Genomic DNA, 16,819 nt, shown 5'->3' with positions numbered 1-16,819 from the left:
GAAAGGTTGGCCAACTGGTCTGCCACAGTAAGAAAGTCTTTTTCTAACATATAGTTAGAAAAAAGAAATACATTTGTGCGGGCACATCTTCCTCTGATAGCGTCCTCAGGACTGTGACTTTAGGAAAATTGAGTGTTTTCTTTTATAGTCTTGTCCAGGTTGGCTTTCATTATTTCCCACTTTCATCAAAAGCAACTAGGTTGTGCTGGAGCAGGTCTCAGACTTTGTAATGCCTGGGGCCATTTTTCTTATTTCTCTTCTTCCCATGTTTTGAAAGATATTGTCTTCTCAGCAAACTATTTGTTAAATAATAGCTGATATTCTTTTCCTGCTACTTATGATTCAGACATATATTTCTGCTTATGTAATAAAATTGCCTTTAGGAATTCTATGGACGGCCAATCACAGATTCTAATCAGCATCTGGGAAGCAGTGTTGCTGGACTTGGTCTCCAGAATGGGACCCACAGGCCTCAATAATATCTTAGACCTTTTCTGGTTCCATATTTCTGATTCTGTCTATCTATCTATCTATCTATCTATCTATCTATCTATCTATCTATCTATCATCTATCACCTGTCTGTCTATTTCAGGAATTCCTTTGATATCACCTATGATTTATTATCAAATAAATTCAGCACTCAGTTGATGGAATCTCATACAAAGTCAGTACATCATCATGGCTAAAAGTCTGGGCTGTAAATTCAAGTTACTTATGTTTGAATCCCAGACATTCCCCTTGCCCCTTGCTGGCTGTGACCTTGGGCAGGTTACTTAACTTCCTTAGACCTCTGTTTATCCACCTGTGATTTATCCCTAATACAGGTTCCTCTTACAGGGCTGTTGTGAGACTTTAAGAGAGATAATAAGTGAAAAGTGAAAAGTGCCTGGTAGCACACAATATACATGCTACCTTGTGATGATGATGATGATGATGATGATGATGATGATGATGAAGAAAATGCCTCTAGAAGCTGTTTTATTTTTTACCTATGTTGCTGCTCTCGCCACAATCATGTAATTTGCATTTCCAAGCTGTCCATTCGATTCTCCAAACTTCATACTGCTTGTGTCCTTGAAAATGTTGGGATCTTTGGGTTTCACATTTTACCACTGAGATTATGCAATGGGTTGGACATTCATGGCTTTGGTCTAGATCAGTGGTTTACAATCGGGGGTGATCCTCTCCCCCACAACCCAGGGGACATTTGTCAAGGTCTATAGACATTTTGGGAACCACTGGTCTATTCCCTGCATATTACCGGGGGAAGAGGTCCCACAACGGGGGGAGATGGATTCACACACAGTGAAGTCAGGTGATGTAGGGAAGGTGCCTTTCAGTCTCACCTGGAACATTGACCATTAGCCAGAGAGGGTGGAGCCACCGCAAGCCCATGGAATCTTAGGAAGTTAAAATCCCCAGACAAAGGAATTCTCTCTCTGGTTCCTCTCTTGTTCCTTCTGCTTCGCTCGTGCTTCCTGCATTCGCTGTGTTCCCTCCATACCCATGTGACCCTAGAAGTCGTATGACCCATGGCCATGCAGACCTCACACACATATATCTGAGAGACTGCAGCTGGAACACAAGCTGAGCTAGTCTGATGCTGGACGGGACTGTGCAAATACGGAATGGAAACTCTGGGCAATGGCTTTAATCCTGGCTCTGCTAAGGACACAGCTATACTTCTCCCATGGTGGGACTGGAGAGAGGGGACCTTGCAAACTCAGGGATTTAAATCCACACAAATAAATGCCACTTATTCCTCCGTGTGGGTCTCACAAAATTCCTTTTCTCTTGACATTGCAAGAAGCCTACTTCCCAGGGCAACAGGTGGGAACACAGAGAGCTCCCCACCAATAGCTATCTGGGCCCTCATGTTTCTCACCCCGCCTCCCGTCCCGTTCCTGTGGTTTATTGTACACGTGCAAACATGCCGACCTTCTTCAGGCTCCTCAAACATGCCAAGCTCATTCCAAGCTCAGAGTCTTTGCGTGTGCTGTTCCCTCTGTGTGGAGAACTCTGGCTTCTCCTTATCACTAAATTCTCACTTCCAAGAGTGCTACCTTTTCCTCCCTCATCCAAACTCCTCTTTACCACATCACTCTGTGTCATAATATTTATCGTTACCTGGAATTTTCTGAAAAATTTTCATTGCCTCTTTTCCAAGAGGATGAAAATTCCATGAGGGCAGAAATGTCCTCTATCTATGTTACTCATGTGGTAGCCGAGGTAGCACTGAGATACTTGTAGTTGGTGCTCAAGAAAATCTCTTGAAAGAGAGAATGACCGTGGTGACGATGGTAATGACTGTTGGTGATGAGGACTCGTTAATCTACTCCTCTGGCTTCTTTTCTGACCTGCCTCAGCTTCAGAGCCCCTCCCTGTGTCTTGCTGTGTCTTGAGGACAGTAGGCAGTGCAGGGCTTGAGGACAGTAGGCAGTGCAGGAAGGCAGGGCCTTTGGGAGGTTATGACATGAAGCAGCACAGTTTTCTTGGCCGGAGGCCTGAGGTGCTGGAGTGAGTTTATAGAATGCTATCCAGGTCTGATTGCTTGCTATTGCACATTTACGTATCTCTCAACGTTGGACAGGATCTATGGCAATGCCTCTTATCGGATTTGCAAAGAACTTTTCAAATTGTTTTTTATTAGCTATTATGGACCTGGCAGGGGTGCACCTGCGTGAAAAACAGAACAGTTACGTTCTGTGGAACTGGAATGCTTTCATTCTCAGATGTCTGGGTTTATCTCTTCTGCTGGTTGTATAAATGTCAAAGAACAAAATTTCCAGGGTAGTGTTTGACTCTCCCCTGGACTGGGGGTACTGGAGGTTAGATGTGAGGTTGAAATCTCAGAATCCACCGAGCAGGCTCTGAAGGAGCTCTCGAGAGAATTCTGCCCACAGCTTCTGTGGCTCGGTTGGCCTTCCTCAGGGTCTTTGTGTTCTTGTGTGTCATGTGTTAGCTCCAGGTATTGTCATGGCAGCTGCCATCTGTCTTCAGCATTGGACTCTGAGCTTTCTGAGGTCAGAGACCACATCTGAGTCATCTTTTTGTCCTTAACACAGGAACTGCTGTGTGTAAGTGCTTAATCAATGTTTCTTGAGTGCAAATAGAATGAGCATAAGTGAATACATGAGGCCTTCCTAGTGTAGACTCACATCATAAGCCAGATCATCTAGACAGGGGTTGAGTCTTCCCTCTGTTCATGGGCTGTGATCTCCATGGGTCCTTCTCCTTTTTATCCACACCCCCTTCCCCATGCCAGCCTGGCCAGGAATAGGAAGAAGGGCTCAACCTACCAATGGCAAACTGTGGGTCTCTTCCTGACACCAAAACCCCCAGCCCAGGTCACAGGGATGAAGATGTTTGTTAACTGGCTGTCAGTCAACTCCTTGTTTGTTACTTTGCTGCAATATAATTTTAGGAATGTCAAAAAATACATTTCTGAAATAATAGAAACATCTGTAAAGATGTGTTATGTGTGTAACACATGTTTCTTGTAGAATAGTTAATAAATATGAACAAAAGGAAGTAAATGGAAATCACCTGTAATTCCACCAACCAGAATTAGTCACCATTACTTATCTAGGATTTGAAAATATCCTATCTAATAAAAGAGAAACATGGTAATTAGTGTACGACCACTACCCTTTCCATTAGCTAATCAGGGCACTATGCAAATTAACTGCCAGCCAAGATGGCGGCCGGCAGCCAGGCAGCTTAAAGTGAACATGAGGCTTGCTTGCTTCAGTGACGGAGGACCCCAATGTTCCCCGCCTGCCGCTGCAGGCCTCTAAGCTGCAACTCTAAGCAACTATGTTACAAATATAGAAGCTAAACAAAACCCCAGAAACCTGCTTTAGTCCCTCGGGCTTCAGCCAGCAGGATCGCAACATTGTTTCAAATACAGAAGGTAAACAAAGGCCAGAAACCTGCTTTCAGCAGTGGGGGCCTAAGAGCTGGAGCTGAGCCTCAAAGCTAAAGCTGGCCCAGAATAAAAAAAAAGAAAAAAAAGGAGCAGTTGGGAGCTTTAGTCACTCACCAGCCTGAAAACAGCCCTCAGCCCCTCACCCAGACTGGCCAGGCACCCCAGTGGGGACCCCCACCCTGAAGGGTGTGTGACCAGCTGCAAACAGCCATCATCCCCTCACCCAGGCTGGCCAGGCACCCCAGTGGGGACCCCACCTGTCCTGGATCCAGGACACCCTTCAGGGCAAACCAGCCGGCCCCAACCCATGCACCAGGCCTATATCCTGTATAATAAAAGGGTAATATGCCTCCCAGCACCGGGATCAGTGTGACAGGGGCAGCGCCCAAACCCCCTGATCGCCCTGTGGCTCTGTGTGTGACAGGGGGCGGGGCCACAACCTCCCTATCTGCCCTGCTTTGTTCGTGACAGGGGAAGGCACTCCAACCCCCTGATCGGCCCTGCTCTGGGTGTGACGGGGTAGAGCCATAACCTCCTCATCGGCCCTGCCCTGAGTGTGACAGTGGTGGCGCCCCAACCCCCTGATTGGCCCTGCTCTGTGGGTGATAGAGGGCGGCGCCCCAACCCCCTGATCCGCCCTGCTCTGTGTGTGACAGGGAGGAGCTCCCCAATCCCCTGATCGACCCTGCTCTGTGCGTGACAGGGGGTGGTGCCGTAACCTCCCCATCTACCCTGCCTTGAGTGTGACAGGGGGGAGCTCCTCAACCCCCTGATCGGCCCTGCTCTGTGCGTGACAGGGTACGGAGCCCCAACACCCCTGATGGGCCCTGCTCTGCGCGTGACAGGGGGCAGCGCCCCAACCCCCTGATTGGCCCTGCTCTGTGCGTGACAGGGGGTGGTGCCGTAACCTCCCCATCGACCCTGCCTTGAGTGTGACGGGGGCGGTGCCCCAACCCCCCAATCGGCCTTACCCTGAGTGTGACTGAGGGTGGCATCGCAACCTCCCAATCCGCCCTGCTCTGTGCATGACAGGGGGCGGCGCCCCAATTCCCCAATCGGCCCTGCTCTGAGCCCGACCAGGGGCTGCACCTAGGGATTAGGCCTGCCCTCTGCCACCCGGGAGCAGGCCTAAGCCAGCAGGTCGTTATCTCCCGAGGGGTCCCAGACTGCGAAAGGGCACAGGCCAGGCTGAGGGGCCCCCTCCCCTCCCCCCCCCGAGTGCACAAATTTTTGTGCACTGGGCCTCTAGTTTATAGATATAGAAGTAAATTACATAAAAGCCTGTAAGTGATTTTTTACAAACATGGGATCAAACCACACTACAAATTGTTAATAGCTAATATTTATAGAGGAACTTCTATGTGCAGGAGTTATTCCAATGTCTTACACATTCTCATTTAGTCCTCATAATAACACTATGAGGTAGGTATTAATATGGTCATGCCCAATTTAGAGACAAGAAAACTGAGTCCCATAGAGGTTACAGAAAGTAGCCCAGCAGTGAGTGCTGAAGCCAGTATTTGAATGAGGCAGTTTGACTTCAAACTTTTTTTTCATTTAGAAATAGATGGGAATAGCTTGCCATTCTAATCCTTTTCTATAGGTCTAGCTGCAAAGTTTTCTATTGTACCACAATTCATTTTACCCAGGGTGGTAGACAGATTTCAAACCATGTGCCAAATTAAAAAGAAAGAAAGAAAGAAAAAGAAACTCATGATCAGTTTCATTCCAAACTCTGAAAGCGAGCTAAGATGTTCCTGGATTAGTTTACCAGGGCTGCTCTAATAGGATACCACAAACCGAGTGGCTACATGCAAAGTTTATTGCCTCACAGATCTGGAGTCCAGAAGCCCAAAACTGAGGCGTCATCAGGATTGGTTTCTCCTCCTCCTTCTCCTCCTCCTCCTCCTCCTCCTCCTCCTCCTTCTCCTCCTCCTCCTCCTCCTCCTCCATTTTCTCCTTTTTAAAATATGTTTTTATTGACTTCAGAGAGAGGAAGGGAGAGGAAGAGAGATAGAAACATCAATGATGAGAGAGAATCAATGGTTAGCTACCTCCAGGACGCCCTCTACTGGGGATCGAGCCCGCGACCAGGGCATATGCCCTGACAGGAAATGGAACTGTGACCTCCTGATTCATAGGTCGATGCTCAAGCACTGAGCCACACCGGCCAAGTGAGGTTGGTTTCTTCTGAGGGCTGTGAACAAAGGCTCTTCCCCAGACCTCTCTCCTCGGCATGTAGATGGCCATCTTTTCTGTCACTTCGCATTATCTTCTCTCTTTGTGTATTTGTTTCTGTATCTAAACTTCCCTGTTTTATAAAGTCACTGGTCTTGCTGAATTAGGGCCTACCCCAGCCATGGGCAAACTACAGCCCACGGGCCGGTTCTGGCCCGTTTGAAATGAATAAAACTAAAAAAAAAAAAAAAGACTGTATCCTTTTATGTAATGATGTTTACTTTGAATTTATATTAGTTCACACAAACACTCCATCCATGCTTTTGTTCCGGCCCTCCGGTCCAGTTTAAGAACCCATTGTGGCCCTTGAGTCAAAAAGTTTGCCCACCCCTGGTCTACCCTGACAACCTCATTTTAATGTGAGTACCTACCTCTAGAAAGACTATCTCCAAGTAACATCACACTACAGGCCTGTTGCATGAAAATTTGTGTGCCGGGGGTGGGGGGCGAGGTGAGTGTCCCTCAGCCCAGCTTGCGCTCTCTCACAGTCGGGGACCCCTCAGGGGGTATCTGACTAATGGCCTAGGCCCTCTCCCCGCTGGGAGAGGGCCTAAGCTGTTAGTCGAACATCCTTAGCACTGCTGCAGAGGCGGGAGAGGTTCTGACCACCGCCGCTGTGCTGGCCAGCCATGAGCCGGCTTCAGGCTGAGCGGCGCTCCCCCATGGAAGCACACTGACCACTAAGGGGGCAGCTCCTGCATTGAGCGTCTGCCCCCTGGTGGTCAGTGCATGTCATAGCGACCGGTTGTTCCAGGCCATTTCACCATTAGGGTCAATTTGCATATTGCCCTTTTATTATATAGGATTCTGAGGTACTAGATGTTCGGCCTCCAACATAATTTTTTTGGAGGGGGTGGGGTGGCACAATTCATTCCATAATAATTCCTAATCATCACCATAAAGACATTAGTTCATATAATTTCTTTTTTATTTGTCCTGATGGAAGTGCTGATGTTTTGCAATTGTAACCTGCTGTGCAAAAAATTATGAAATATGTTAAAGACTTAGAAAATTAGCTAATATAGCCAAAAGTCATATGAATTTCTAGGTCAAAGAATTAGAATATTTCTAAGGCCCTTGATGTTCATTACCAAATTTCCTCCTGAAGGACTGACCCCTGACCCAGAATGCTCTCAAGGGCTGCAATTCTGTTTTATTACTTTTGTTTACTGGGCCATGCCTGGCATCTATTAATGCATACTACACATTTCAATGTAAAACACAGTTACTTCATTGTGCTTCATTTTTTTTTAAAGCAGGAGTAGGTCTCAAATATTGCATGAGACACACATATACTGAAAAATGACTCAGTGTTCGCCTGAAATTCAAATTTATCCAAGCATCCCATGCTTTTATTTACTAAATTGGACAACCCTATCTATTTGCCCTGTGGGAATAAGCAATCCTCTGTCCTGATCATAAAATGATCACCATGACCACACATGACAGGTGTCACTAGTCCAGTGTCTGGCATGGAGTAGGCTCTCTCTAAGAGTTAATTAAAATTGCAATGGCCCGGCTAGTGTGGCTTGATGGTTGAACGTTGACCTATGAACCAGGAAGTCACGGTTTGATTCCTGGTCAGGGCACATGCCCAGGTTGTGGGTTTGATCCCCAGTGTGGGGCATGCAGGAGACAGCCGATCAATGATTCTCTCTCATCATTGATGTTTCTATCTCTCTCTCCCTTTCCTTTCCTCTCTGAAATCAATAAAAATATTAAAAAAATAAAATGAAATAAAATAGCAATGTATTTCTCTCTATGCTTACCATTGCAGGCCACTACCATTTTTATTTGAGCATCTGTGAAATCTCAGACATCTTAGCGATGTTATTTCTAATCTTCACCACAACCAAACCTTGGGACCCCCAGAACTCACTGGGGAATCTGATGGTGGTTGGAGCTTCCTGACAGTGTGGAGATGGAGCCAGAGAAATTCTGTTCATTACCGGCACTGGGTAGAGGGGAAAATTGTGGCTAAAATGACAAATCCCCTTCTTTAAGGGAGGTGGGATATGGTTCACTGGACTAAGGCAAAGAGAGCTGATTTCACTCAGCTCTCCACAGGGGGGAAAGGCCAGCCCCACAGGACATTCTTGTGGGCCAGTTGTCAGGGATGATGGTAATTGGAGAGGGACTTTGGATCTTATTGTTCTTCTGGCTGCGTCAGTCCAGGAGTGTTTGGGGTGGGGAGGCCTTGGGTACGTGTTGTGGTGTGGGGAGAAGTCTTTATCCAGTCCTGACCTTCAGCTCTTTCATGAACCTCAGTGCAAAAACTCCACCATGCCAAGTGTTCGAGAGGCAGTGTGGAGAGGTAATTGAGGGCATAGACTCTGAAATCAGACTGCCCAGGGCCTGGCACGTACTAGCTTTGGGGACTTGGACAACTTCCATAACTTCTCTCTGCCTTAGTTTTCTTACCTGGAAAATGGGAATAATTCTTGAGTTGTTGTGGGATTAAATGGGTTGATTGAATCCACTTAGTTTAGTGGAAATCACTAGAACAGTTCTTAGCATTTAATAAATCCTCAAAAGCAATTAGTTAATATTTGCAGGCGTTTAGACTTCACTGAACATTTGGGGCTCACAGAGAGAAATCAGATTGTGTGCCCTGCTGTAAACACGTCAATGATCCGATGAGCTATTCCTGGTCTTAAACGTCTGTTCAGCTTCTGCCGCCGAAGGTTCTAATGAGGCCCCTATTGTATGTCGCACCTGTTCCCAGCTCTCTGTGGCTGGGGTCGCCACAATGGGGGATCCTAGCTGGCTGTTGCAGGGTGGGGGGGGTGGTTTATAACACAAGTTCCTGATTGCTCTTTTAGAAGGAGTTCTCCCCACCCCCTCAGTTCAGATTTATTACTCTTTGTGTGTTTATACCAGTGACATTTCAGGCTAAAATAGCCGTCCTTATCTCTTTCAGAGGAAGTGGGAGACGGTGCTTCCAGACACTGTCTGTGAGCAATAGGCCGCGACTGTGAGTCAATAATTCCTGGTCCCATTTCTGCAGGGTCTGGGCGGGGAGCAGTCCTGGAGCTGGTCTAAGGTTTATGCTGGGGGGTTGCCTAAAGCCGAGTTGTGAGCAGCAGCCCTCTGCGAGAGAAAAGCGAAGGACCTGGAGTGGCAAACATGGGAAGGACCAGCATAGATCTTGGAGTGAAAAGATCCAGGTTTTCCCCCAGCTCTGCTACTTACTTGCTCTGTGACCTTGAGCAAGTTACTTCACCTCTCTGGGCCTCAATTTCTTTACAAGCAAAACACAACAATAGCTACTTTATGAGGCTGCTACTACAGTTCAGCATGGGAGTGTATTTAAAAGGCAATAGTGCATTTGAAAAGCCCGGGATAATATAGGTGCTCAATAAACAGTAGTTATAAGTCAATATTATTCAGTGCTCATCACATTGGTGCTCAGAGCTATGTAGGGGTTGTTGCCCCATTTTGACTGAGCAAATTGCCACAGGTCACAAAGTTAATATACGTTGGAACCAAGACGACAGCCTATCTGATTCCAAATGTTACGACTTTCTTTGCCTCATATATCATACAAATGAAATGCACAAATGCATTATTTTTCTTTAAAAAAAAACCCAACAATGCAGAAGCCTATATAGTGAAAAGTGAAATTTATCTCTTGACCTCATTGGCCTCCTCAGAGATAACCACCATTAACAGTTCATCATGGATGAGTGTAGTCCAGTGATGGGGAACCTTTTGAGCTTGGCGTGTCAGCATTTTGAAAAACCCTAACTTAACTCTGGTGCCATGTCACATATAGAAATTTTTTGATATTTGCAACCATAGTAAAACAAAGACGTATATTTTTGATATTTATTTTATATATTTAAATGCCATTTAACAAAGAAAAATCAACCAAAAAAATGAGTTCGCGTGTCATAGGTTCACCATCACTGGTGTAGTCCATTCTTTATGAAGCTTTGTCACAATCTTCACACATGCTTTTAAAATAGGAATGGTAGCTATCCATCTAGCCAGTTCTATGACTCATTTTTGACACTTAGCTCTCTGTCTTGGAAATTTTTTTTCACACCCGTGTATATATAACTTTCCATCGTTTTATGTAACTATGGCCCTAAGTTTCCATAAAATGGCTGTATGATAAATTATGTTATCAAATTTATAAATGATTTCTCTGTTGAACATGGTTTGAGTTGTTTGTAGTGTTTTGTCCTTGTACTTCCCTTGGTGTTAATTAGACAGGGCTTTGAATTCTGATGGTCACATCAATCAGCCTTTTTTTTTCCCCCTCAGCTTTTGAGTTTTGTGTATTGCATAGAAAGGCCTTGCCCCATCTCAAGGTTGTAAAGATGTTCTCCTATGCTCTCTTCTGGTATAACCCCAGCATAATGCTAGAAGTGGGGCCCCACATATTATCACATCATTAGAGTATGTCCTATATATATGGGTCTAGCTCTGAAATCTATTCCATGAATATGTTCGTAGATGGAATTATCCATCTATTTTGCTCGATTGCTCTGCCCTTGAACCAATACTACATTGGCAAAGAGTAAGTGTTCAAATAATACAATACATATTTTTGAATGAGTTCATGTAAATGCATTACAATCATAGATGTCTTACTTCATGATTTTTGTTATTTCTTTTATTATGGTGCTAAGTTAGGTCTGTGAATATTACTTGGGATTTAGTCCCAATCTTAGTGAATACGGACTCTGGCTTTTTATCTATCTGCATGCTCTGCTTCTCCTGCTTTGGCACCAGTGAACTTTCCACTGGCTCCCGCCTCCTCTCTGCTGCATCTCCACATATGCTCGTGACAGATTTTATTCCGGCTGTTGCAACAGAACAGCCCCCGGAGCAGCAGTGAGAGGCTGGAAGTAAAGTAAGATTCAGATCTCTGAATTCTGGATGCAATCACTGGTACAGGGAGGTGTGGGGACTGAATTTGCAGGTTGGATGAATTGGCTCAGTGGAGGAAGACAGGCATCACAGGATTGTGAACTTGCCTAAGGAGGGTGCTGGGAACTAAACTCCACACAGGTGAATGTGTGTGTGTCTCTCTGTTATGTATCTGCATGGGTCTTTGCATATCCTAAGCAAAATAGAATGGTAAGTATCACATAATCTCACTCATGTGTGGCATCTAATGAACAAAATAAATTGATGAACAAAATGGATCCAGAGACATAGAAGCATAGAACAGTTTGCAGAATCTGTTCTAGTCTTCTGTAAGGGAAGGCAGGGGAGGGTGAGTGGGTGGGAAAAGATCAACCAAAGAACTTGTCAATAGGATGGTGAAGGCCTGGGGGGGAGGGGAGAGGCAGGCTAGAAGGGATCAATGGGGGGAAAAAGGGACATATGTAATACTTTCAATAATAAAGATACAATTTAAAAAAATCACACCTATAATCTTAACCATAATGCTTTCAGCCACAGACTGCCTGCGCCAGTGAGGGTCTAAACCACAATTCTCTTTGAATATTCAGGTTCCTTGGAAGAATTTGCACTTTAAGTTCTGTCTGATTCACAAAGCATGTCGTTTTTAAATGCACTGTTTCTTATGAATCACAGAGACAACTGAAACCTGGGTAATCAAAAGTCCTGGGTGTTTTGGTTTGGGGAACAATCTGATGTGCCCTCAGGCCTTCGCCCCTGGATGGACTCCGCTCACCATGCCTGTTAGGCTGTGCTCTTAGTGGCAGCCCAGCTCCAAAGTTAGGTAGCACCAGGGTTCCTAGTTTGATGGAATGACATTGGGAAGCAAAATGTGGAAAACTCAGAAGGTCATGGTCTTAGTTCCTCGTTAGAGGTGGGCTTACCATGAAGCTAACGAAGCTTCGGGGCCTCTCACTGGCCTGGGGGCATCCCCAGCTTCGGGTTCACAGGGTCACATGGTCTTGTACCATGTTTAACTGCAGTGGCTAAGCTGCTGTCTCTTTCCACTTCACCTCCTCTCCCTCACACTTCTCCTTGGGTTGGGTGGCACTGGGGTGACCACTCTTTTGTGCAAGATGGTGTTGGGTGACTGAGCATATTTTATATGCACAGTTGCATCTTCTTTTCTCAAAGAGGGCCCCAGATTGTATAAGCATTAGGACCCCCAAAACTGATCTGCCTCTCCTTCCTTCTCATTACTGGTTCTGTGACTTAGGATCCACTTCGTAAGTAGCTGCGCGCCTGTGAGTGGCCAGCAGGACGGAGATCATCGCCTCTGCCTTCATGTCACCCTTGGGAGCCCTTTCAGCTCTAAGAGCGGAGTCAACAGGCCCCCAGCAAACGCCAGACCTAGGTGCCTCTCAGGAATGAGCCCATTATTCGTTAACAAGCCTGGTCATTTTATGGGCCAATTAACTTGGGAGGCTGTGGAAGGGAAATTCCAGCATTGTACAAGGCTCCCGCCCCCCCCCCCCCCCCCCCCCCCCCGTCGCTCTATTCTCCCCACTGTAGTCTGGGTCTTTGCCACTGTTTAAATTTAAGCCGATTTGCTATCCCAGCATCTGCAGTTTGATTATTTGACTATTGCCTGGCTCTTGATCAAACCACTGGGGAGCCCACTAGTCAGTGATTAAATCTGGGCCATGATTATAATGGTTTTATTTTACTTGGGCCTCTGTTTATGGGCCCACCGGTATTAGAGTGCAGTGTTATTGTAATGAGGTATTAGCCTCATAGAAATAATCACGGGAAGCAAGTGGGTTGAGAAATGCCAGACAAAGGGAGTTGAGTATTTGGCCAATGCATCTTTACTTGGTCTTTCATTCTGTTGTGAAAAAGAGAGTGTGTGGAAAGACAGAAGAGGAGGTCAGCTGTTACTGAGCACCTACTGTGTGCCAGCCATGCCCTGGGTGCTTTTTCATGTTATCCATTTTACTTTGCAATGATCCAGCAAGTTAGCTTTATAAGCATACCTATACTTACAGAGGAGGCCCAGAGAAGTTAAGAAAGTTGCCTTCAGTCACACAGCTAGCAAACGGAGGAGGCACATGCTGAACAGAGTCTGTTTGACTTTAAGTGCTTCGTTTCTTCCCCTTTAAGCTTCCCCTTTAAGGTGCTGCTTGGTGGGAGGAAGCTGTGAAAAGTAAAACTTCAGGTGAGGTCATTTGTAAGAAGAATCACCAAGAGAGTTTGGAGGCAACTGTGGGTTTGCGACTTCGTTTCTTGACTTCTCAGTGAGTGCCATGCAGCCTGATGGGAAGGGCTAATCCCAGGAGCCCGGTCTAATTCCAGCCGTACCCCTAACCCCTGTGTGTTCTTGGGCAAGTCCCGCCTCCCCTCCCCCGCCCCCCCCCCCGCCCCCGTCTCTGCCTACCTCTCCAGTGTTATCACTTAGCATTCTCCATCTTGCGTATGCTGCTTTAATTCACAGAATGCAAGCTGTTTATTCGGTAAGGGATTCCAGGAAACGCTGATAAGGGAGAGGGCACATGAGACAAGGATGGAAGGAAGGCAATAAAGGGTGAGTTATTACACATGATCTCTTTTGGGCACCTGGAGCTTAATCCTGCTGGGGGACTGTGGGAGCCGGTGTAGAACACACACGTCAGTTATCACAGCCACGGGCAGAGTGACCTTCTGTGACTTTGGGGAAAACCCCCCTAGAGGTGCCAGTTCATACAGTTGGGAGACTCACTGTGGTACATAGCGTCCAGTGCCAAGTGTCATGGACAAGATTCTGATACAATGAGAAAAATAAAGCAAGTTTGGTTTAAGTCACCGGAGTAGGGTTTTCTGTTGTTTGCAATTGAAGGGATTCCCAAAGCCAGCCATTCTTTAAGGGCACTTTGCCTTCTTTCAGTCCAGTGAACACATCACACGTTTTCCTGCGTTAGAGAGACGCCCTCATGTACTGCCTCTGCGTGGCCCACTTGCCCCTCACTACTCCCCATGGCCTCTCTTCGTTCTTTCAATGCAGTGCAGTTCCCGAGACCGGGCTGTGTCTGACCAACCCAACCAAAGTGGTTTCCCCTCCACTCTTTGAGCCCAAGTCTGCCCAAATCCAGACACAGCACAAGTCCGTTTTCAAAAAATGATTAGATTCAATGAGCAAAAAAAAAAATCACCCCATCAAAAGCTTCTCAACACTTATCCTCAATATCTACACTGACTAGTAACAGTTTGCTCTCCAGCCCTAGGCCGGGGCCGTACTTTGAGTAGCATGGCTCCATACAGTTCTGGCCATTGTGCCCATTAAATGAGGCTCCTGTTAAGCTATTGCTGCATAAAAACTCCTAGCTTAAAGCAACAATTACTTTATTATCTCTCATCATTTCTTCGGGTCAGGAATTTGGGAAGGGCTGGGTGGGTCAATTCTGATTTGGGGTCTCTTGTGTGGTTGCAGCCAGATGGTGGTGATAGACCAAATAGTCAGGGCTGGGGCAGCTGGGGGCTGGTCACGCATCTCTCTTTAGCTGGTTGCTTCGGGGCCATTCCATGTGCTCTCTCTGCGTGGGCTAGCTTGGGCTTCCTCCCAACATGGCAGGCTCAGACAGTTGACTGTTGATCTGGAGGCATAGATAGAGACTAAATAAGAGTGTGAAGAGTGAGTATCATAGTGGGAAAAGGGGCACATGAATCACCTTTTTGGACTAGTCTTAGAAGTCATGTAGCATCATTTGTAGAGCATGTAGATACTCTATGGATTGAAATAATCACCAAAAGGCACTCATGTTCAAGAAAAGGGGAATTAGACCTCACCTCTTGGTAGAATAGTGGTGTGATTCCAGAAGAACATATGAGATGGGCGATAGTATTGTAACCACCTTTGGAATATGCAATTTGCCTTCTATGGGGTGGCAGATATGAGGTGGGGGCAAAGGACGAAGGCAGAAAGCCTTGTTAGTAAGCTGGCCTGGCTAGAGTGTCATCTGGGCAGTGGCAAAGGAGGGGAGGGCTGATTGGTATTTGGTAGGAGGTAGAAATTACTAGCAAATGGTGAGCGAAGGAGAAAGTGCAGCAAGACTGTGCCCCAGATTCCAGGCTCTGCTGTTGGGGTGGCTGGGGGGTCATTGTCGAGCTTGAGGATGCAGAAGGAAGAGCAGGACCCAGGAGCAGGGCGTTGCTGGGCGGGACTCTGGCAGATGATAGACCCGAGTAAGGAGGTTGGTAAAGGCGGCACAGTGCATTGCTTGCCAAACTGGACTGATTGTCGGAATTCCCTGGGGAGCTTGTTAAAAATAAAAATTCCCAGGCCCCACCCCAAACTTACTAGATCAGAATCTTCAAGGAGGGGCTGGGAGTCCCCATTTTTAATAAACGCCCCAGGCGACGCTGGTGATTAGGCGAATTTGGCCGACGCTGGGGCTGTGATCGCAGGGCTGTGCATTGCACAGCGACAGGAGCAGGCAGGAGTGATGTTCACATATGCAATCTAAATGGTACCCCTGGACTGTGCCCTGGATTCAGAGCTCAGGCTCTGAAGATAAACAAGTCTGAGCATCAGGTGAGGCTCTCTGGCTTCCCACCATAGCTGTCGTCATGATTACCGGAGTGCATTCCCACACCAGTTCTCTGCCGACAACGGAATGTCCTACAATTCATGTCAGTTCTGATACCACCTGGAGTTAGCATCAGGTCCCACAAGTTAAGAGGCGAGCCCCCAACAAGACTGCCCTCACTTCTCATGCCAGATGCCAGCGAGGGTCCCCGGGCCATCCACACTCTGTCCAACTTGGCTATATATTCAGGGTTTCCCATGACCCCTACCCCCTATGTGTCATAATTCACTAGAATGACCTAACAGAAGCAGGAAAGCACTATACTGAGGTTACCATCCTATATAAAAAAGGCTAATATGTAGACCGAACGGCAGAACAACCAGAACAACCAGTTGCTATGACGTGCGCTGACCACCAGGGAGAGTGTGTGGAACATGGCAAGTGTTGGCTGCGGTGGGATGGTGGAGGAGGTGAGCGGGGGTGCCAGACCAAGGCAGGGCGCCCATCACCGTCACTGGGGTAAGCCTCTGGTGGCTATTGAAAATTCTTTGCTCCTGAGTGCTGTGGTCCCGCCTGGCACTTGCACCTGCTGCCGGCACCAGAGCCACAGCTCATACCCACTGCCGGTGCCTGGCACCGGTCCTGATCACTTGGTGCCATCAGTGGGTGTGAGTGTCAGCTGCTGGCCCTGATCGTGCCTGAGGGCTTCTCCACCTCCCCCTGCTCCTGAGGGGTGATCGGGGCAGCAGCTGCCACTCGCACCCACTTATGGCACCTACCCCACTTGCATCTGCTGGCACCTACCCCGCTTGCACCTGCTGCTGGCACCAGCCCCAAATGCCCCGCGCCATCAGTGGGTACAAGCAGAGCCAGTGCAGTCAGTGCGTGGGAGCAGCAGCGGCGGGAGCGGGGCTGCCGGCAGACAGGGGACCATGGGCCACAGCGGGAAGGGCAGGGTGGGGCATGAAGGATGCACCAAGACCTGCCCCTGTGCCTACTGCAGTCTCACGGCCCACAGTTCCTTTCAAAGTACATGAATTCGTGCACTGGCCCCCTCGTTTTCTTATAAAAGATACAAATGAACAGCCAGAAGACATGGCACACAGGGCAAAATCTGCAAGAGTTTCAAGTTCAGAAGCTTCTGTGCCCAGTTGACAGGGACACCTGTTTAAGTTAGAGCCACTGCCCTGGGCTCTGTGTGAAATCAGGTTGTCTGAGCTGTGAGAGGAGAGGGCTAGA

The sequence above is a fragment of the Myotis myotis genome, unplaced genomic scaffold (assembly GCF_014108235.1).
Source record: "Myotis myotis isolate mMyoMyo1 unplaced genomic scaffold, mMyoMyo1.p scaffold_m19_p_3, whole genome shotgun sequence".
Lineage (NCBI taxonomy): Eukaryota > Metazoa > Chordata > Mammalia > Chiroptera > Vespertilionidae > Myotis > Myotis myotis.
The sequence above is the reverse complement of the archived record's forward strand: the minus strand, read 5'-3'. Positions refer to the sequence as shown.